The sequence below is a fragment of the Haliotis cracherodii genome, unplaced genomic scaffold (assembly GCF_022045235.1).
Source record: "Haliotis cracherodii isolate W230 unplaced genomic scaffold, xgHalCrac1.p SCAF_8, whole genome shotgun sequence".
Classification (NCBI taxonomy): Eukaryota; Metazoa; Mollusca; class Gastropoda; order Lepetellida; family Haliotidae; genus Haliotis; species Haliotis cracherodii.
In genome coordinates, this window is record NW_027266341.1 from 37,440,601 (window position 1) to 37,465,159 (window position 24,559).

General features: G+C 38.2%; 1 protein-coding gene and 1 long non-coding RNA gene across 4 annotated transcripts in view; one reads left to right on the top strand and one right to left on the bottom strand.

Moving 5' to 3' along the window:
* The window catches only part of LOC139449417 (uncharacterized), a 28,662-nt gene extending 17,613 nt beyond the window's left edge, over nucleotides 1-11,049 (top strand). The window contains exons 2-3 of the long non-coding RNA XR_011652173.1: nucleotides 9,150-9,237; nucleotides 10,963-11,049. This is a non-coding gene — a long non-coding RNA (uncharacterized lncRNA). The remainder of the gene's footprint in view (nucleotides 1-9,149; nucleotides 9,238-10,962) is intronic.
* LOC139449415 (beta-1,4-mannosyltransferase egh-like) overlaps nucleotides 1-24,559 on the bottom strand; it is a 135,623-nt gene that overhangs the window by 71,740 nt on the left and 39,324 nt on the right. For 2 of the 3 annotated variants that reach the window (XM_071230789.1, XM_071230790.1), the window contains exon 2: nucleotides 16,642-16,698. The gene's annotated coding sequence lies outside the window, so the exon portion shown is untranslated. Of the gene's footprint in view, nucleotides 1-7,073; nucleotides 7,114-16,641; nucleotides 16,699-24,559 lie in introns of those variants that run through there. The other variant, XM_071230794.1, reaches the window with a different exon arrangement.

Below are 24,559 nucleotides of genomic sequence, written 5' to 3' on the forward strand. Positions count from 1 at the left end.
CTTTTTAGTGGTTTCACATAGAATATCTAGCATTGCCTATTGACTCATCAATTAAACTCCAATAATGGACACATTTATCAGCGCGATAAAATGTACCAAATAAGTAATTTCGAGTTTTACATTTAACCTGTATCCATATCGCCTCAAGCTCGGCAAGTTCTAAATTTCCCATTATTTTAGCGTACAGATTAATTTAACATAAGCCGCAACCCCATCACCACGTTTTGTTCTGTCTTTTCTAAATGGAGATTGAAAACCGGAGATCTGTATGTCATTGTTTTGAATATCTTCACTTAACCATGTTTCAGTCAAACATATTACATCGTATGACCCAATTCTTCACTTAAAATATTTAATTTATCCCTGAGACTACGAACATTTAGGTGTATAATATTTGAGTTTTTAAGGTATTTAGGTCCAGGATGAGGGTGGACATCTCCACAGCAGAGGAGTAGAAAAATAAAGAAAATTGGTAGTCGCAGATCCAAATTTAGAAATGTGTACAAGAATCAGATACTTACATGAGTATTTAACATGAAGTTTAACTGCAAATGTACCCTCTGTTTGTCTATATTGTGATATGGCAACCGACATCGAACGTTAGTATGATAAACAAAGACACGGTGGGTCTCAAAAGAAAGGAACAATCATAAAAACACACACAAGCTATAGATATGGCTCGGTACAAGATAGATAAATAAGCACTATTTTGGTTTTCTTTTCTTGGACAAACATGTGCAAAAACTTCATCAAAGACAGAGATAAAAAGTGAATGAATAACACAAACATAGTTCTCTCGGTTCGAGAAACCAAAATATCCGATAAAATCAATCAGGGGTAATGCATATCTTAATGTTAGGGTTTCACGTCAGTAGAATATGACTATATATGAAAATGTTACGATACTGTAGCTATCTGCACGAACTATTAAAATATGGGCATAAGGTCACGGAGACGAAGGCTTAAATACTATCCCATATTTGATTTTTTAGATGATAAAGTACATTATTTGGAATAATAAATTCAGTTATTGATATCTACAAATCGATTTGCGACGTCAGTAAACATTTCATGATATAATAAAATCAAATTTGTGATATAAATTCATTCTTTGGTATCCATAAATGAATTATTGATATAAAGTAAGGAATAAATAGTAAAAGACGCCCTATATATTGTTCTTTGTGGATTGTATTGAGCAACGGGATTGGATCACGGTTATAGTGTTAATTGCTAGTCTTTTTCTGCACCATCATTTCTTTCATCATGAAAAAGTGTTTTAAGAAAGTCAATTTATAATTAACCAAGGAAATAATACTTACCCGACCTGCGTGTATTTATTATCGTTAACATGTGTTTACTTTTCAGTACTGATTACATCTTCCTGAGGCAAGTGAGTTAACTGCCTATAAAATTCCAGTTTCCACCCTTGCCCAACTAGGCTGGTATTATGGAGTTACGTTTTGCCTGGACTAACGAGTCTATGCATAGTCCAATCAAAATCGCACACCGAAATCAAAATCCGGTTCGTAAACTGTCGTGCAGATTTCGATCGATTGCAGGATTTGCAAATCATGTGCATCGCCAATTTGCTGTCAGCAGATTTTTTCCGAATCTTTTCATGTTTTTAATGAAGGTGTCACGTGATTTGATGCATTTCGCGATGTAAGACTCGTTTTATCACAATATAGATCTTGGTTATCGATCAGATCGTCCTGACTGGGCACCACCATTTTGTGTGAAGTAAACGCAAGTGATGCGAGAGGTGGAATCTGATTGGTCCATAGGGGAGGCTTAGAAGGGACATAATTGGTAATAGCCACTGGTGGTGCAAGATCGAGCCCAGTAATTCCAGCCTAGTTCGGCAAGGGTGGAAACAGGACTTTTAAAGTCAGTTAACTCTTTTGCCTCGGGAAGATGTACTGATTAAGGAATGACACATCGTAACATATAAGTACCGTGCACAGGTAGCACGCCGGTACTTTGATTCTATAGCAACCGTTACCCTGAATTACTGTGTAACGGTTTACCCCTTATTTTCAGACTCGTCATTGAGACAAGTCAGGTGTGATAGTTATCACAATCTCGCCGGTTATAAAGATTTGATACATACTGACTGATACTCTTGATTAAGTATGTACGTATGATTACATGGCTGTATGTGCGCATGGAATGAATGGCTGTATGTACTATTACATGGATGTATGTATGTAAATTATGGGTGTGTATTTATGTATGTATGCATGCGTGTGTAAATGTATGTGTAAATGTATGTAAATGTATGTTAGTCTAGATTACAAAAAAAATGCCTCAGTCGTTTGAAGCCAGAAGGCAGGGGTATTCCCGGGAAGAAAGCCTACAGTACGTCACTAGAGCAGAAGTTTCTCTCGCGGAATAAGGCGAGTATAGCAGAGTAAGCTGGGGGATAAACGGCTGTTGTGTGAAAACAATGCTTCAGAAAGATTGTGTCCTGTCCCTTTGAACAAACCTACAGATTACGGATTCAACGCAAAAAGTGTCTGTCAGGTTTCTTAATGCGTAATTACTTTTGCTGGAGAATATGTTCTTGTGCAAGCAATAATACAATATGATATGATATGATATGATATGATATAGAATACTAAACTCACTCTCGTGTAATACCAATTTTATGAAACTCGTGAATAGTTGTGGTATCTGACTCGCTTTCGCTCGTCAGATACCACAACTATTCACGAGTTTCATAAAATTGGTTTTACACGGGAGCGAGTTTTGTATTTTATTTATTACTTGCCATTTATAACGTTTTTAGAATTATACTGTTAAGTGTGATTAGGCTGACACCTACACAATCCACGGGATAATCCAATTGAGTTTAACACAATAATACTTCAAGCACATCAAAAGTTGAAAGGTATGAATTTAATACCATACAACGGCCCACCTTTAGAATTCACGCGTCCGTTCCACAAAATTATAGTGGCGTTAAGGTTATCGCAACTCACATACTTCAACTTAGACCAACGACTGTCGTGCTACAGTACGATCGCCTTGTGGAACGGGGCCATGCAGCTCAAAGTTTACAATGACATCACAATACCTGATGAAGTAATTTGTGGAATTTTGCTGCAAGATCCTTCGGCGAAACAATGCCATGTGACGTCAACCTAGCAACAAGGTTGCTGGGGTCATCGAGTGTGCATGAGCTCCTCTCAGTGTTCTATCATCTCCACACGCAATGTCGTTGAATAAGCCAAGGAATGTTGAGAGCTTTCAATATTTGTTCTAGAAACGTGTTCGGAGAGTACATAAGCTTGCAAGTATATGTTTTACATTTTGCGTGCATGAAAGATGGAATTAAGGGAGAAGGGAAATAGTTTCCAATACCTAGTGGAGGAAATTGGAAATGGCTGAACTGTAGAGAGCATCAAATCCGTGATAGATGTGACATATTTCACAGGGTAACATTCAATAGGCTCATTACCTTAACAGTTGAAAGAGAAGAAATTTAAAGTGAACTACACTGGAGAAAAAAATAGAAAAAAATAGGCAACAATGCTCTACCATCCACTCAATTACCGCGCTATGGTGCTACCGCTGTCTCTCTATACCGTTACCGTGCCTCACGCTCTGGAGACTCTCACTTCACGATCCAACAACCGTTTTCGGTCTTAGGGAAACTTACATGTCTTTGCGATCCAACATCCGTTTTCGGTCTTAGGGAAACTTACACATCTTTACTCCCAAAAATGAATAGTCAATGTTTTTATCATAAAAAGAACTCTCTCTTCGGTAAACAATAGATGCTATTTTAGTACTTTCAAGAGGAAAGACAACCCTTCTTACTCTGTTATGATATATTATTACAAAGTGAAAACAAAACAAACATTAATGTGCAACAAAGCATTTTCCATGGACTTGCTAATTTGCCTACTGTTGCTATACATGTGTTCAGATTAATTATAACTATACCATATCAACTATAATTTGCTTTGGTGTGTGAATGCGGGTAATACATGCCTGTACTTGCATATTGCCTCACCAGTTCTCACAATGGTTTTTGTGAAAGAAAAACTATGGTGTTTTATTAACCTAATCTATCATGTCAGTGACTGATTTAAAACCGCATGGTTGGTGTTACACAATCAGTGTCCCAACTCTCGTGTATCTACTTTAATGTTTCGCCCTCGTGATCTAATGTTCTAGCATAGCCATCCTCTAATACACAACAGATGCGTTCTGGACATATTATCTTTCGGTTCCATAGCCTGTACAGCCTTAAAATTGACTTTATTAATCTTCGAATGTTACTTCTAGTACACACAAACAGGACCGTTTAGCCTATATAAGGAATGTAGCAGTCAGTGGATCTTCCAGTTAGCCGACTTACTGTTGGTAATATCCATTTTCTTTCTTGTTGCATATCAAGGCACCAATTCATCGGTCATGGGGTTTTGTTATGTTCTTAGGCAAATAAGAGGATAGTTAGTAGGGATGTGCGGTTTTATCGGTATACCTGTATATTGCAATACAAATTCATCACGATACGTATCGCGATACGTTTTAGGCGTATCGGTTTTTCCCTCATTATTCAAACACCACCTGATAAAAATACATATTTTACAATCAGAAATCATCGGGAACGAACGTTGCTGACAACTTGGAACTAGAGTTACTTCCCTAGATTGTTAACCCAACATGGCGGACGCCTTTGACATCGTGCCGAACAATAAGGGAAAATCCAAAATATGGAGACATTTTGGGTTGAAGAAACTGGCAGTGGTAAAACATTTGAAATTTGACCAGTTGTATCTTTTGACATTGAGTGTAATTTTTTTCACAATGTTTGATGAGAGACAATGACTGACATGGAATTTGTCATGATGTATAATTCTTATCAAATTTATGTTAATGTTAATGTTTCATTGTTTTTCAAACTGTTTCAGAGAGTTAACATTATTCAAATGTGATTTAAAAAAGGTTGGAGACTGTGACTGACATGTATATGCCATGATGTATAGTCTTACCTTAATAAATCAAAACAAATGCTTCATATGCAGCTTTCATATTAATATTTGTCAAAGGGATATGAAAAAAAGCTTTTCTCTTGGTAGAAATTATTTCCCAATATATTGCAATAATATTGCAATATGTTTTTGAAATATTGCAATATATCACAATATACTTTTTGGTCCAATTCCCAACCCTAATAGTTAGTAACAAAAATATACGGTATACAACAAATTTTTTACAACTATCACAGTGAATTTTTTCACAACTATCACAAAATCATTCGACACTGACACCGCTTCAAACCCCTTGTAGACTGGACACAATTTTTTGCGCACCCATTAGATAACTCCTACCGACAGGGTAGGGTGGTGGTTCAAAGCAAAACGGACAACCCTGTCTGTTGTCTAATTAACACTGGGCGGCGCCTTTGATCTTGCCTCCAACCATGCATGTAGTAGAAGTAAACGGTGATTAGGATAACCTGGAAATAAACAAGATTATCTCTTGTTTCATATCAAGGCACCAATTCATCGGTCATAGGGTTTTGTTATGCATGTGTAGCCAAGTGTATCCACAATTAACTAGAATGTTTTATATTGACAAAATATATACAAGCTAGATATTTGCCCACACCAAATATATATTTGCTTAATTGTGTCAGTGTGGTTTATCAACAGAAGTAAAACCCTTATTTACGCTTGGTGTGGCAGACTGATATTGAACATTAAGATAGCGTCAGCAGGGATAATAGAGGTCATAAGACACAACTTAATTTGCTTTTCTGGCTACAGACCATGGCATAAGAAGATCATAAATAGATATGTTTAAGTTACATGGGCAGCAGGCAAGATTATTTACAGCAATACCGTGCAAATATTGTGTTCAATAAAAGCAAACGTTGATAGATTTTTAACACTCTTATTTCGGTACTTTTGAACAAACAGCTTATTGTAATAATGTCTAGGTAGCAAATCATATCTCTCTCTCTGAAATCCACGAGCATTGTTGCTGTCAAACCTAAAACCATATTCATAATTGACTTGCCAAGTACCTCAAAGTGAGTTTATTCTAAAACATGTCAAAAGCGATATATACAATATAGCTGGAAGCTGTCTCTCGGATTGTTATGTAACTGCGGTCCAAATTTATCAAATCATTCATCTATGTATGACTGATTTGCTTACACAATAAACAATCTAATTGATCAAGCCCCTGTATCAGAAATGTAGATGCAGCCATGATACAAGTAGTCCAAAAAGCCGACAATTATTTCGTCGCAATATAACTGAAAAAATGCTGGTGTGACGTGACATGTAAACTTACTCACAGACAACATACTTTTCGCGAGAGTGTAGCACAATTTTATAAAAGCTTTATTTACAATTTAATGAAACTATAATAATATCAATATTAAAATTCATCATGACTTACTAATATGTCACCAGTTGGGAGATGTCACAGATAAACAAGGATTCTAATTCATAACTACGTTTGATCGTCTCTGACACAGAGGTTTATCCCAGCACACAGCAGAGGATCAACAGTTACTGTGAATGAGTATTTTTTACGCCTCTTTTATAAGTTATACAAGCACAGAAGTCATGCCTAAAACACTCACGGTAGTTAAGTTGAGTAAACTGAGGATTTTACAAGTATCCATCACAACCTATGAAAGCTAACATGTGAATAAACTCAGTTCACTGAAATTTAAATAATTATGGCACTTGCAGTGACCAGTTAATAAGTAATCAGTGAGATAGTATATAAATACTGGTAACGCCCAAACAGCTTCATTATAAATAGACAAATGAACCTGTGAAGCGCGTGGTGGCCGTAGCCTTGTATATCAAGGTTTTAAATCTCGAATGAAATGCCCGCACACTGGAAATGCTGTATGCTGCATGTCTAGCCACAATCAACACCTCCAGTGATCTTTTCGCGATCATGACCTGGTTGAGTGACTTCCTTCCATCAACGTGAAAGGATTACCCACAGAGATAGAAAGGATTAAAATCCTAAATATATCCTATCTACATTGTATAAGTACTCACAACCAATTTCCTCTAATGATAAACTCTTACCTTTTGTATCCCCAGCAATACTCACTACGTTTGTAAAAACTGATATCACACAAACGTTTCGAAAACAATTTTAAAATCTTGTGACAAAATGCCTTGTTGTCTCGTGAAATGACGTCTGAATGTCGTCACACTATTATGTCATATTTTGCACATGGGAGCCATGCCAATTTACAAAGTACGTGATCGAGGGGTGCTTTGCAAAGCACGAATTGCTTGCAAGCGATGCACAGCGATTCGCCTACAACAGTGCGCTAACTTTCAGTCGCTTGCAAGCGAAACTGGCTGGCTGAGTTCGCTTCGTTCTCAAACTGAAATGGCTGACTTTGACAGCGGGACAGGAAATTCTTGACTGTATCAACGAGGAAATGAGCAGAGGTAGCTAACACCTCATCATTCTCAGTCTGCTCCACATTTTCAAAGTAGTCATAAATTTCTACAGCTCGTCATCGAGCCTCTTTTATTTTGTTCTTCTACGTCAAGGCAACCAAGCGGTAGCTGGAAGAGTGCGCATGCGCTTCGAACTGTTGCAGCGATTAATTTGCTTTCTCGAAGCGGTTCGTGGCTTGCAACGCACCCCTAGACTACCAGTTTTCACTTTTTCATTTTTGTGGAAGCCTCGTGTTAAACATTAACATTCCTTAAAGCCTAACAACCCCGCCAGACACCAACCTATACAATACGTAATGATCAAAGGGAAAACTTCAATGTGCATATGCAGAAAATATATTCCTTTACAATCATCAAATTCACATCGGCAGTAAATGACTTGTACCTGTGTTGAATGCAGAGCGTATTCCAGGTCAGCTTGTGGCAGATCATATTGTGTCAAAATACATAGGGGATACTGTTGTACTTAAGTTGGCGAATACAACCAGGTGTTTCTCACGGCATCGTAATGTTAATGTCACGGTTTGTTTGGTACCAAGTTCTTTTCAAACATTGATCTGTCGTTGCAATCAATTGTTAGTAATAGTCACATTATTAAATGTGGCATAGAAATGACGTTCACAATGCTTAAAGGCCCTGTTGTAAACAACTATGAAAATACATGCAGCTGTGCATGGACTTGCACACCACTTGGTATTTGAATACTGTACAAGATATTTTTTACATCCTACCAACTGCACAGTTAAATATTGATGTGGCGGGACTAAACAAAGAATGTGATCATACGACGTCCGGTTAATTCATATCATCAATGAAGACCTTCAAACATTCACAAAGGATGTTTGCAAGCGGACTCTTTAGTATTCATAGCCTTTGTCAGCCTGTTTCTGTATGGGCAGGCCCATGGGCGACGTAGTTTAAATTTTGAGTTTTCGAAACACATTTAAGGATTGACTGTGTATTTTTTTCGGTTCACTGAGGTATGAATCGAAAAACCAATGTGCAAACTGTATGAATCCGCGTAGCGGATTCTTACAAAAGTTGTTTCAAATAACATGGTCATTTACTGAGTGATTCAAACATTACTTCCCTGATTACGGTAAAACACAGTTGGAGAAATGCTAGTTAGAAATGAAACCCGAAGACATGAAAGTTGAACCGAGGCGAGCGGGAAAAAAACAGGCGAGTGAGCCTGCACGTTTGTTGTTTCATTCATTCTCGGCCTTCGGTTTCAAAGGGTAGTTTGGACAATGAATATGCATGTAAGTCGCTAAATGTCCTGTGCATGACGATACACGTGAGCAGAAAGGGAATTCCCTCGACTAATATTGGGATTCCCCGACATTCCGCAGTAATAAAAGTAGTGCGCCACAATGGGCGTGGCTTAATTTTTTACATTCATTGGGAAATGAATGCAATAACATGTGACCAATTCAGCTAATCAGAATGCAGGAATTTCCATGAACACAACGAAAATTTAATTATGTAACCATGAAATCAACATTGTTGAATTCTGGAAATACGTTTGACCGAGACTGGCCACAGAATGTAGCGTTTCTGGACAAATGGGTTTCCAGAATTAAAATACTGTTATGAACCAATATAATATACTAGTATTTCATCTTTGGATTAACAATATAATGCTTATTGAATTTTGTCCAAGTTATAACAATGTTGTTTTCGCTGCAGCCAGGGGCAAAAGGAGACAACAGCATTCCAGGAGATACACACGGAAATGTACACACCAAATACACCAGGGCCTGTGAATGATGCAAACGTACGTGCACGCCTAGAAACTGTTGTTAAGTACCATGAGCTACTAGATCAAGTATCTTTTGATGGTTTTGTGGCTTTAAATGAATGCTAAGAATTGGATTTGTATCTCCACTCAGCCACTGACATTAAGTAGGATGGGGTGTTCCTGGTGTACCACTTTATGAATTCAATATGATGCATGATACTGTTATAATACTATTATAGTTACCACAAGAATTTAACTGTCTCTGAATGATTATTTAAATATGTTTCCACCAAAAACCTACAAATATATTATTGTTAGATTACTGCTAAAACGTTATCTTAAATGGAATATTGTCTCTTCAGTTGGAATAATGTACTCGACCCATTAAGCACCCAGGGTGCTTAAGAAAAGACAGAAAGGGTGGGCGCTTATTGGGGACAATTCAGGTCAAATTAGCGTAAATTCATCAGTAAGCCTTACCGTATTTTCTTGAGTATAGTGAGCACTTTTTTTCCAAAAAACACAGCTGTGTAGAAGGGGGTGCGCATTATACACGAAATAATGAGTTTTGATGTTTTTTCCCCCATGGAAAGACATTACCGTGAGCACGTAACACCGGAAATACAATGTCAACAAATCCATACTGAAGTACGCAAATTAGTCATGTTATTACACTGTCTGGCTATAAAAAGTGTTCTTTGTATATCTGGACTTTTGTTTGTAACTTATTTCATTAATTTTATTCAAAATTCCTTTTAATATTGTTTTAATTAATTTCGGCGAAATCGTATGTGAAGTGATCGGAAGATTGCACAACTCACCGTTATTAACAGCAACCACGGTCAGATTACCGCTATTGATGCCTTGAAACGAACTTTAGTTGACAGAGAATGGATACATATATCATAAATGCCATACTTTGAATCGTTAGAAGTCACATTTGATTCTATGTCAACACGTAATTCTCGCGATCACGCGATCACGCACACGGGAGCCTTGACGGTGAATGGTCAGACTGGTTCCATGTAAAAAATAATACCCGGCAATAGCTATCAGCTGCTTCGCTTAGGGTTATTATTATTTTAAATATGTTTAGTAAAAGCTGCATCTAAATTAACAAGATATTGGAATATATTATTCCAGAAAAAAAAATAGTTTCAGATACAAATTTTGCTGATCCTTGCATTTAAAATCCTGTAAAGTTATATCATTGGGTGTGTCTTGACCGAATCACCGGTAGATTCCAAGAAAATGTGTGTACAGCTGATTGCTGTGTCTGGCTTAGTTTACGAGAAAATACACAAGGTAATCTCCCTGGATATAAAACGATGCCTACCTGAACAAAAAATACAATTTAAACGGTAAATCAACATGTCTGGTGATTTTTTTATCTCAAATTTCGAATTTGTATACTGACGAAGTTTCTCATCACCCATTCGTTTGCCGGACTTCGCTGAAGGGGTACTGTGTAATTTTTTTCTGCGCATAATATTCAAAGTCACAAATATCTAAAATAAACAGAATACAGTCATGCCCCGCTTATACGGACTTCAAATATCCGGAAACCTCAGTTCCCGGACGATTTTCATTTAAAACGAAATAATTACTATATAAATTTTCGGAACCGGGAAGGGGTGGGGGGGTGGGGGGGGGTGGGGGGATGTGCGCTTATTGGGGGAGGGGCGCTTAATGGGTCGAATAGGGTAATACATATTTTAAAAATCTGCTTTAGATTTATTCAGAATTTGTTTTATGTTTCAGAAAAGTGGATCAAGGCAAAACCAAAGAAAGAACATTTTGACAATCAATAATATCAAAAGGTGTAAAAGTTTTCTAAAAATATTAAAATCTCCACAGAACTGACTCTTGAAGTTCTTTGTTGACTGAATGTTGAAGACATGGCATGGATTACCATGTCGGTCATTGGTATTGTGTTTTCTGCATTACATGCCTGAAACATTTTGGAAACATTATAACCAAATGTTCACAGAAAACGCTCCGTAAACGTTTCCGGAACCATACAAATTAACGTGAATAAAACGTTTCCAAAAGCCATTCTGGAATGTTTTACAAAAACATTTTAGAAACGTTAAAATCAAATGTTCACAGAAAATGTTTCTGAAACGTTTCTGGAACCATACAAAATCATGTGAAGAAAACATTTTTAAAACATTTCCTGAATGTTGTTTTTATACATTCCCATTTCCCGTGATCTATAAAGATTTCGACAAAGGGCACATGTTAATTAATTTCTTCAGCCTAAACAAAGAGACAAAAAGAACGGCGGAAGCTCATCAGATGTCGTCATTTGGAAATATCCCTGATGGTTATAGTATAAAAATATAAAATAAGTATCCCTGCAGTGAAAGCATTTTCAGATTTCGGATTGCGTGAATAATACGATTGCTACTCCCTTGTTGTCATCCACGTTTTCTGGTATACTCTACACTTATGTATTTGTCATCATTCACTTGATGCTCAGTTAATGAATTTAATACAGGTATAAATAGTGGTAAAGGTTCCCATTTGGCATTTCGTGTGTCTGGGGTAATTATTCAGTCTAAATCCAGGTTTGAAGTGAGGTGAAAAGTGTAATGTACCCGTGGCAGCCCAGCAAGAGGTGAATGATCAGTTCATTTACTTTTTTGTAGATCAACAGATCGTCCCTAGTCATCAAAGGATTAACAGAAAATACGATGATTGATTAATCACTGTTATATCTTGCACGGTGGATATGTCAAAAGTAAGTGCTTACATGTCTAGTTTTACTAAAGCAAAGGGAATACACTCATATCATGGCGTGAAGTGCCGATGTACAAATAACATACTTTGTTCAAAGGGTTAACCAATAATACATTGATTGATTGCTTATTGTTTTCTATCTCAATGGAATCTTTTTAAGGGAAAAGAAAAATAAACACGATAAAATAAGCAATGCTCAGATGAAATATTTACTTTGCGTTGAATTTCAAAATAGTGTAAAATCCAAATTTCCCAAGCAAATGACTGATCGTCACCATTACCTATGCTACCCACAAAGATAGCCACATTTCCTTATTATTTCCAAAAATGTTGTTGATCAATTTGAGGCCCTTATACTATCAATAAACGTGACAAATGCGCTTACGAATGGCGCAGCACAGGTCGCGAACTAGTCTAGATATCAGCTATATCATCCGGGTACTCACTGGGAAAAAACAATAAAAAAAGTCAGCAACATGTGCCCCTTTGAAACGAATATGTCCGCAATCAACAAACAATCACTTCATTAATGGCGGACATTTACCAACCCGTGACAGTCATGTCAACTCGGGGGTTCTCCTAGCAATAAACACGCCATTCGTCACCACTCACCCCTTCCCACAACCTGCAAGATGACTCGTCTCCCTATTGATGAATGTTATGTGCGAAAATACGACAAACCAATCGGAATGCGCGTATGATTTCAAGTTCTTCGTCAAAGAATCCCTCAGAAATAATTTTTGATTTTACATATGTCTTGCATCTAAAAAGATACCCAAGACACAGTTAAATGTGTTCAATAATACTGTATACTTCCGCATGTCCCGATGCGCTTTAAATTGCATCTGAAATATATGATATATGGGGAAATATGTGTGAACCATTACGCAACGAGTTCACAATTGTTTTAGGTATGCCCGTTTGCGCTAAGACGGAAACTGGTCGCAAAAATGGCCATGAGAGGGGCATGAGTCGCTATTCGGCTTGACCCAGATTAACACGAGTTGGTCGCGAATGTAAACTCGCATCTAAATTCACAACTGTTCTACTGTCGGCTAGCCACAATGGCAAGACGGGACCTTCGTGGAATGGTTCATGCCATAAAAGTCCAGCAACCGAACACTGATTAAGACAGACCGACCTTGTGTTTATGGTCTGGTGAACAGAGGTCAATGGCCGCTCATTAGATTAACATCTCACTGTTTTGTTTTTTCTCACTATTCATTTGATATATTTGTCAAATTCAACTGAAACCTGGTCTGTGTTACACGCATGGCAGACGCGTGTGCAATGAGTGACCCACGCGTGCTCACGCGCTGCACACTCGTTGCACATGCGTGTTCAACGGGTACTCAACCCGTGTGCAACCCGTTGTGCACCCGTGCCACAAGCGTGTTACACGCGTTCTTAACGCGTGTTAGGGGAAAGAACTTTTCGGCCTCTAGTGGAAAATTAATGATTTCAGATTTTGACCTTATCCTAAATCCATTCCTCCTCCCACATTTGTCATACGATCAGGACGACATCAACACACTTTCTTTGCTGTAAGTTAGCCAATCCCCACCCCTCACTCCATGCAGACTGAAAATTATAGGCCTTAACTTTTTTTCCATAATGCTTAAAATCTGAAGATGTTTGTGACACTGTTCCACAACATGACGACTTTCCTGGGTTTGATCTAGGCTGCACATGTACATTGTCTGCATGGCCAGTTGATCTTGTCATGTTTAGACATCTGTCAGCTTCCATCAACACGGCCACTATGTGATTCCACGTTTTTACCTGACTTACGATACACAACAATTGTAAATTCTTTTATCTAGTGTCTGTATTTATGGTCAAAACTATTTTAAAAATCACAATGACGACATTAACAGCAGGGCCGGGACATTTAACTCGGGTACTCGGGTCAGGTCGTTCCTTATCAGGACCCACATACCCACAGGACAATCTGGACTCGTGGTTAGTCACGTGATATATTGTCTAATGGAAAAATCATCAAGAACTTTATGGTTACACTATAAGTGACTAATCTTCGCATTTCTTTCTGACCATACATCCATTACTTCTGACATTATATGTTAGAATAGAAATAAAATTTCAGTGAATGCATGACCAGATCGTTTTTTACGAGTATCTCAATACAATTTGCTGGGGCTACGGTCAAACTATTCCTATTCCCAATTGGCCATTTGTATCATCTCTTGAGACCTACAGTGGGTACCCGAGAAGGGTCGGGTTAAAGGGGGTGGGTACCCGGGTAGTGAGTCTGGACTCGTCCCAGCCTTAATAAACTGTCATCATGCAGACCACCATTTTGTTCTGTATCCCTTGGAAACCAGACTGCCTGGGGCATATTCCACTTTCTTTTTTCAGCCTCAAGAGCAAACCTAGTGATTGGATGTCATTTTCTGTTTTACTCACTGGAATTGATAGGTTAACATGTACATAGCAAAGGTTGGCAATCTGTAGTGTACTTAAACCGGTCGTAAACACGAAAGATCATGCAAAATGTTAATTTTATTCCAATTTGTTCATATCTTGTACACATGGTTATTTTGGAATAAATTGGAAGCAAGTGATATTCATTAGCCTATTTTTGGAATATTTCACTGACTGCAGCAAAACTTAAGCTGCACAAGTGATTAACGTACATGCAAGTGTCTTTGTCACAATACATACAAACTGTTCAACATATGAGAATGATTTCAATTTATTTTCCCTGTCCTGCTGCTGTTTTCCTTTTTTTTTTTCTCTCTCTCTCATAAAATGTGAAAAATAAGGAGTTAATAGGTTTGTCCTTAAATCCAAAGACCATATCCCTCCCTGTCTGTGATGCTTCAATTGAAATACCTTTCAATCCACCAATCTTAGGACATCTTGGTTTCACATGCCTCATTCTACCTCCTTGTAGAAAACAAATCCATAATCGATCAACTTTTTACGTTTTCAAGAAAACATGATAGGTCAGATGATCACAGAATATCATAGTCTCTGAATCTGTGTCACGGTTACAGCCATGTCCACATGTGGATGAAGCCAGCGTGGAAACATCGAAAAGAAAATGTAGCAAGGCTTCTCTCCTCAAGAATCAACTTTATCCACACAGAAATCAATACATAAGAACTCTTGTTTTGATTCCAAAGATAGAAAGTTTATAAAGATGATTAAATATGAGTACAAACTGGTTGGTAGACCTTGGAGCTCTGGTCTGACCTGACACACAGACACACACTGAAGGACAAAATATACTGCCACATGTTGAGGCAGACACACAGACACACAGATAGAAGGACATCTGTTGTCTCCATTCTGAGGCAGACAGACACTGAAGGACAACATTCATTATCATACCTCCATGTCAGAATGACAAGATCTGATTGGTCTACATAATCTTGATAAAATACTATGTAACCCGCTTGGAGGGGGACAAATTTCTCAGCAGGGCAATAAATCTCTTATACCCTACCTGGAGCAATACAGGCTGCACGTGGATTTCTCAGAAGCAGAATAAATCCCTTACAACCCGCTTCAAAGCAAAAAGCCACACGCTTTATCCTAGTCAATGGAAGTCATGTGACATAGCACAAGTTAACCTCAGCTCAATTGAACTGCTGTTTTCTATCAATTTTGAATTTGTGTTAATTCTTTGACAATGTCACATTAAAACATGTCAGTAAGATAACTGACTGAGTATGGTTTTACGCCGCTTTTAGCAATATTCCAGCAATATCACGGCGGGGGACACCAGAAATAGGCTTTACACAATGTACCCATGTCGGGATTCGAACCCCGGTCTTCGGCGTGACGAGCGAACGCTTTAACCACTAGGCTACCCGACCGCCCCCGGTAAGATCAAATCGTTGTAGTAGGATCACTCAGGGTACATGGGTTTTTATGTTTCCCTTGTTAGGTTTTTGTGGTAAAAAAACAAAAAAAAAAGCGGGACGCATAAAACCCCATGTACCCCGAGTGATCCTGCTACAACTTACAGTGTCTCCACGTTGAGGCAGACACACAGACACCGAAGGACAACTTTCAGTGTCTCTGTGTCATAAGTATGTAAGATGTGAAGTATATTCTGTCAAGCATGCCCTGTGAATGCCTTCAACTCAAAGGACACCTAAGCTAGACAGCATGAGATGAAGCTTGCTCTTGATCAACAAATCCCCATTGTCGAGACCAATGACTATAAAATTTAATGATGAACACTTATTCAGCAGATTTGCTTACTCATCACATAACAGTTGGACAGAAACATTATGGGCCATTCCAAGATTTGGAATGGTCTTCAATGACAAATACACCAACCCAAGTAAATATCTTAAAGTTTCTTTCTTCAGTTTATTTGGCTTTGACCTTCCAAAACCTCAAATAAATTTGAATAATATGTCAGTGAGTTTTTATGCCACTTTAACAATATTCAAGTACTATCACCACGGGAACACAAGTTTGAATATTTAGACACTGTGGGAAGAACACATTAAGTCAATGAATATCGACTGGTGCCTAAGTGCCAATACGTCATCTTACCAGGCCCCAATAGCTGATATCTATTTGGGAGTAGCTAATGATTTTCTCCAGCTCACATTCTTATCTGCAAGAAAGTAAATTCTTCAATCTCGTCAAACTTCAAACCTGGTCCCACAAATCAAGAATATTACTTGAAGCATCTCTAAAGACTTTTTGCCAACTTACCTCATGCTGCAATCACCAAATTCTTCATCAACTGATGCAGCAACCAATAAACAGAATCTGAAAATAAACCAGACAAATGTTAAGCAAAAATCCATGGCGGTGAAATTCTGCGGAAACATTCTCAACCTCCATCAACGGAACCAAATATCTAGCATTAAATTGATATCAATCACAAACCCTAAAACAGTCATTCTATTTAAGTGCTAATGCATCATTCCTAAAATGTTATTGCTTGCCTTAAATCTCAACCTTGCTCCTCCCAAATTGACAGGGTTGAAAAGTAAAGCTTTCTACTAAGCAGAAGTCAATTTGCTCAATATCCACTGTATCCAAGTCCATACTTTCTCCCTTGCCATTTATTTTTTTTACATTTTATCCATATTTAGACTGGTGGATCACGGAGTTAAGGTTTACAGCTAATCAGTCCTGCAAAATCAGCCTCCTAAATCATGAAAGAAGATTCCTGTTGGTTAAAGATGTGTTTAATCACATGAAGATAAAACTAAATGAAGCTAGCTATTGTAACACTTTTCTTCACAAATCTGGGCAGTGCCAGCCTCGCGCAGGCTTCAGTATTGATTGCCTCAATCACGGAATCTCAAATTTGTTTCAAATGCATCATCCTTAAGAAATCACATCATCACCTACTTGTAATGAGAGTACGACAGACGGACAGATGCCTGGTATTTACCAGTGAGAAACTCCACATATTGTGTCAGGGTAGTTTCTAGGCTATATTTGGTTACATCGGTATAGCAAGTTATTGATACATGTTGGTATTAAAGTTTAATGTGGGTTGGATATTTAGCTTTGTACATGACCTGTCTGAATTCATTCGGTGGACATGATGAAAGTGCTAATGATGGAATGTTTCCATCCCAACTGCCTCAAAGGGTGAAATCATAGTCTTTGTGATCATGATTTCATAATAACAAAATATTACTTAACTAGTCCGTTCTTTTACTATTTCAATGAGATTTATGCATCTCTTAGCAATATTACGGCAACACCATTCTAGGAGACACCATAAATTGGCTTCAGATATTGTACCCATGTGGGGAAACAAACACAGGCCTTTGGTGCAATGAGCACCGCTTTTATCACTTGACTTCTCACCCCCATTTACTATTTCAAAATAACCTATTATGAACACACAAAACACACTCTCAGTACTTGAAGTTACTGATTAAAGTTTGAACGGAACTGACATTCACACAAAGATTAGACGCAGGGAATATAGTAGGCACTTGACGAAACCAATTTTCCCCATACCAAACAGCCAGCACAAAAAGTCCAAAAGCCTGATTCTAGTAAAATAAGGTTTGTCAAGGACATTTGGCTTATGGCAGCCCAAATGTAAAAAGTAAAAACTAGGGAAGATGGGAAAGGACAAATTCAGGACAGAAGACTTGAAAGTTCAGGCACACACTGGTTGAAGGTTAAATATTCCTTGCCATAGTCTCCCTAAAGGTATCATTATTTCGAAAGTGCTGAAAAAATAGATCATTTTCAGCCTTTAAGCATTCAAGTTTCACAATGCTTTGTGGTAAATTCACTGACTCTCTGGTCAGGCTGAATTATTTTACAGCTCTACAGACGCAAAAAGGTTACTTTACAGGAAATGTTTAGTTTCTGGAAGTGCCTGACATGGCTCCACTGGGAAAACAGAATCTTATTCTACATGAATATTACAAAAGTACTGGTGTGTACACCGCCATGTGACATACTGTGTACATTGATTATGTCTAGTGTTACAACCAACCTTGTCACAGCGCTTCATTAAATATTCAAGTGTAAACATCAGGGCTCGAAACATTTGTTCAACCCTATTTGTCCTGCAGGGCAAGTACTTTTTATTTTGTACTCGTCCTGCCAAATTTTCACTTGCCCTATTGCTCAATGCTGAACAGACAATATCATGTATCATGTACCATGTAACCACTCAAAACAAAGTAAATAAATTGAACCATCTGCTAAAATACTGACAAGCCTACTGTTTTCCAAATCCTGAGCAGTTTCTTTCTTCAACACATCTGCTATAGATTGGGTGAATGCCTTGCAAGCATAATCATTCAAATAATTTGTATCAAGTATTACACCATTCTTAGACTGCAACTGACAAAAACTTGGAAATTTTGAAAATGGTTCCCCTTCTATTGCAATATAGTAGGCTGTTGTGAATAGCTTTTCATAAACTTCTCGGTTTTTTTCGTCAACTTTTTGCATTGACTTGGCAAACTGCGCAGTCTGGGGTTTGTTAAATTTTTTATCATGTTCACAGCACTGAATATGCTTCCTACTGTTAGCGTGAAATTTCAAAGTTTCTTTTCTGAAATTATGATGTAAACCAGTTACGAGTCCACATTTGGGATCAGATAGTTTGGGGTATTTTCGACAGACAGTGCAATACAACTTGCTGTCATCATCGTCAAATTTTGCCCTTTCAAATTCACTCAACCACGCAGATTGTACAACACGATTTCGCTTTTGTGTATCGTATTGTTTTTGACTAAGTTTTCGTTTCTCCGCCTGTGCAGTCAACTTTTTGTCTGCACGACCCTCCGACGAGAAAAACTTTCTCATTTCCGCCATTTTGGTTTACCGTTTTTTCTTGAGCACCTTTTTATCCAAAAAACACAGCTGTGTAGAAGGGGGTGCACATTATACACAAAATAATGAGTTTTGATGTTTTTTCCCCCATGGAAAGAGCGTGAGCGCTGAACACCGGAAATACAATGTCAACAAATCCATACTGAAGTACGCAAATTAGTCATGTAATTTACACTGTCTGGCTATAAAAAGTGTTCTTTGTATATCTGGACTTATGTTTGTAACTTATTTTATTAATTTTATTCAAAATTCCTTTTAATATTGTTTTAATTAATTTCAGCGAAATCGTGTTTGAAGCGATCGGAAGATCGCACAACTCACCGTTATTAACAGCAACCAAGGTCAGATTACCGCTATTGACGCCTTGAAACGAACTTTAGTTGACAGAGAATGGATACATATATCATAAATGACATACTTCGACTCGTTAAAAGTCATATTTGTTTTTGTTGGACGATTCTATGTCAACACGTAATTCTCGCGATCACGTGCACGGGAGCCTTGACGGTGACTGGTCAGACTGGTTCCATGTAAAAAATAATACCCGGCAATAGCGATCAGCTGCTTCGCTTAGGGTTATTATTATTTTTAAAATGTTGAGTAAAAGCTGCATCTAAATAAACAAGATATTGGAATATATGGCTATTATTCCTGATAAAAAAAATAGTTTCAAATACAATTTTTGACGATCCTTGCATTAAAAGTTATATCATTTGGGTGTGTCTTGACCGAATCACCGGTAGTTAGCAACCGGCCGCTTACATCAATAAATAAAGACTGGTTTCAGCGCAAAGCCTGCGCAAAGATACATCAAGAGACAAACCTCAGCCTAATGTGTTAATGCTATGCGCGACATAAATATCAATCAGCTGAATGGCTGTGATTTCCGTGTCAATATATCGCACATCAAAACAAATATAAATTGCTGTGAGTATCTGCTCGTCCGTCAGGACGAGTATTTGATAATTTTAGCTTGCCCGACATCAGTTACCACTCGTCAATACGAGCGGTCGAGTGGATTTTTCGAGCCCTGAACATGTGTTAAGGTCTTGTGACTTATTTTAACTTCCAAATGACACAGTTAGAGAGTTAGAAATTCATGTTTATTTTCACTAATTTGCAACAATGATCTGATATTGAGTTGCCATCTACCTAATGGTAAAAGTGGTAGTCCACAAGGAAATGTCACTGGTCCTGCTACAGAGGTGCCATCTACCTACTGGTGAAAGTGGTAGACCACAAGGAAATGTCACTGGTCCTGCTACAGAGGTGCCATCTACCCAATGGTGAAAGTGGTAGTCCACAAGGAAATGTCACTGGTCCTGCTACAGAGTTGCTATCTACCTAATGGTAAAAGTGGTAGTCCACAAGGAAATGTCACTAGTCCTGCTACAGAGGTGCCATCTACCTAATAGTGAAAGTGGTAGTCCACAAGGAAATGTCACTGGTCCTGCTACAGAGTTGCTATCTACCTAATGGTAAAAGTGGTAGTCCACAAGGAAATGTCACTAGTCCTGCTACAGAGGTGCCATCTACCCAATGGTGAAAGTGGTAGTCCACAAGGAAATGTCACTGGTCCTGCTACAGAGTGGCCATCTACCCAATGGTGAAAGTGGTAGTCCACGAGGAAATGTCACTTGTCCTGCTACAGAGTTGCCATCTACCTAATGGTGAAAGTGGTAGTCCACAAGGAAATGTCACTAGTCCTGCTACAGAGCTGCCATCTACCCAATGGTGAAAGTGGTAGTCCACAAGGAAATGTCACTGGTCCTGCTACAGAGTTGCTATCTACCTACTGGTAAAAGTGGTAGTCTACAAGGAAATGTCACTGGTCCTGCTACAGAGGTGCCATCTACCCAATGGTGAAAGTGGTAGTCCACAAGGAAATGTCACTAGTCCTGCTACAGAGCTGCCATCTACCCAATGGTGAAAGTGGTAGTCCACAAGGAAATGTCACTGGTCCTGCTACAGAGTTGCCATCTACCTACTGGTAAAAGTGGTAGTCTACAAGGAAATGTCACTGGTCCTGCTACAGAGCTGCCATCTACCTAATAGTGAAAGTGGTAGTCCACTTGTCATAAATTTGACTCATCTTGGGACTTAAAGGTCTTCTGTTAATCTCATGCCTGCTGTTGTGGTGACAATAGCATTAGCAACGTCCGTGTTCATACAAATATATCTGAAATGGTTTGTAGTTTGCTGCTGGTGATGCATGTTGGACCATTATAATTCCACTTCAGATTCAGACACTGGGGAACAAGTGGGCTACCGGGCATTTACAAGTTGTAATTTAAAAAAAATATTAGAAATCATTATGGATGGATGACATAAAATGACCTTTTGTGTTATATATTGTTCTTCAAATTCCCACAAAATCAGTTATACTCAAATTTCCATCATAAGCTAAAACAAGTGCCCTAGTACTCTGGAATCTGCAGGAAGTGTCAGTAAACATTCCCTAATTGGAATGAAAAGGTTTCACATAAATATCAATATCATACACGCTACACCTAATGTGATGGCTTAGGTAAGGCTGACTTGTATTTCACTGATAGCCAGACCAGTAAAGAGGCAGACACTTTAACACTTAACTTTACATGATTGAATGTATAAATGTTAATAAACAATCTTAAATAACATCTGAATTTAAGAAAATAGGAACTTTAAAAAATCCAAAGTTGCTTTCCAGTTGTTCTTTATATACATGATATGTTGGAACCTGAGTGAAATCCCTGGTACGACAACTCTGCAAAATAAACACTGAACTACAACATTGGTATAATATGTAATTACTGGCTATGACATGGGGTTCAATGACCCCCTGTTTGAAAGTAACATACAAGGACAAAAGTACCACAAATACCACAATATATCTGTGAAAATGACTGAGCATTTATTTGTTTGTTTGTTGATTAACACTGCACTCAGCAATATTCCAGCTATATGACAGCAGTCTGGACCAGACAATTCAGAGATTCATATCATCAATCCATCCACACAATTGGGATCGATGACATACATCAACCAAGTCAGCGAGCCTGACCACCTGATCCTGTTGGTAGCCAAGCTCTTACGACGAGCATAGTCGGCTTTTACAGCAAGCATGGGTTGCTGAAGACCTATTCTACCCCGGATCTACATGGGTCCACGGAGCATTTAGAAGACTTGACCCTAATTGATTGAGCAGTAAGTTCATGGAGCGTCTATCAGGTTTTGTAAAAAAGAAAAAGATCGTAGTAGTCACTGGCTAGAAGCTAGCAATGATTTGATAGTGCATCTTGGCATTCATGTAGCCAGTCTGTTGATATTTTCATTGGTATATGCAATGCCATGAGAGAGAGAGAGAGAGAGAGAGAGAGAGAGAGAGAGAGAGAGAGAGAGAGAGAGAGAGAGAGCAAGGGAGTTAACTCTGGGATTATTACGTACCGCTAATGACCAGCCAACAATATTGGATATGTTGCACAGACTTGCTTGTGTTTGTTTTGGAAAAGCGTTATGAGTGTTAAAGAAAAATAAGTTTATTGCTTACATTTTAATTTCCCCTAGCTACCTACGCCCCTGGAATAGGTTGAGGGTGTTGGACTAAAAAGATTGGAGATCTAATACACTGGATGAGCAAGGATGACAGGATTATAATTTCTTTGGACTTTTTCCAGTATTTATGAATAATGAGGTTCCGCTTGCGCAAGTAATCAGAAAATAGTCTGAAACAGATATACAGAAGACTTAGCCATCAACAGTTTTTTCCCAACCACGCAGGACAATGATTAATCTATTCATTTTGTTAGGTCATTGGTTTGAGAGGAAAAATGCAACATTGCAACACTCAGCTTAGATAGACCACAACACCACGCCCAGATCGTGCTTCACAGTTGAGGGCAGTAACTTCAAAACGACACGAACGAGTGTGACCAGCAATAGAATAGGAACAACACTGAAACCAAAGCTATGAAAATGACCCAGTCAACATTTCCTTGATTAAAAATGGAATAAAAATGCATAGCAACGGTTGAGGATGTTTACAAGAACAAAAACAACACAAGACCGACTGAACAACAATGGGTGACAGTTGAGTGTGCATGTTTTTACGCCGCTTTTAGTAATATTCCAGCAATATCACGGCGGGGTACACCAGAAATGGGCTTCACACATTGTACCCATGTCGGGAATCGATCCCGGGTCTTCGGCATGACGAGCAACCGCTTTAACCACTAGGCTACCCGACCGCCCAAAAGTCAGTTAAACCTGCTATATATGATCAGTTAAACCTGCTATACATGATCAGTTAAACCTGCTATACATGATCAGTTAAACCTGCTATACATGATCAGTTAAACCTGCTATACATGATCAGTTAAACCTGCTATACATGATCCGTTAAACCTTCTATACATGATCAGTTAAACCTGCTATACATGATCAGTTAAACCTGCTATAGATGATCAGTTAAACCTGCTATACATGATCCATTAAACCTTCTATACATGATCAGTTAAACATGCTATACATGATCAGTTAAACCTGCTATACATGATCAGTTAAACCTTCTATACATGATCAGTTAAACATGCTATACATGATCAGTTAAACCTGCTATGCATGATCAGTTAAACCTGCTATGCATGATCAGTTAAACCTGCTATACATGATCAGTTAAACCTTCTATACATGATCAGTTAAACATGCTATACATGATCAGTTAAACCTGCTATGCATGATCAGTTAAACATGCTATACATGATCAGTTAAACATGCTATACATGATCAGTTAAACCTGCTATGCATGATCAGTTAAACCTTCTATACATGATCAGTTAAACATGCTATACATGATCCGTTAAACCTTCTATACATGATCAGTTAAACCTGCTATACATGATCAGTTAAACATGCTATACATGATCAGTTAAACCTGCTATGCATGATCAGTTAAACCTGCTATACATGATCAGTTAAACAATCTTTATACAATGACTTAAACCTTTTATGTATGATCCGTTAAACCATCTTTAAACAAGAAAACAGTGTTATCACTATCCCCATGGGGTACATTAGAGTTTTGTTTGTTCATATAGTAGTGAATATAAACTACAAAAAAGTCCAATAAAGCCTTAAGAAGAGATAGGTTCTTGGAATGCTTTATGTGATCAGAAAAAACCCCATTAAATGTGAAAACAATACACACACTACCTCCAGTGACAAAGAAGATGGGGATGCTGAGAGCTCCAATCCAGGTCACTGTGACCACACTGAGGAAGAGGGCAAACTTGGTTTTTACATCGGTTTCCGCAACTACCTCTCTTACATG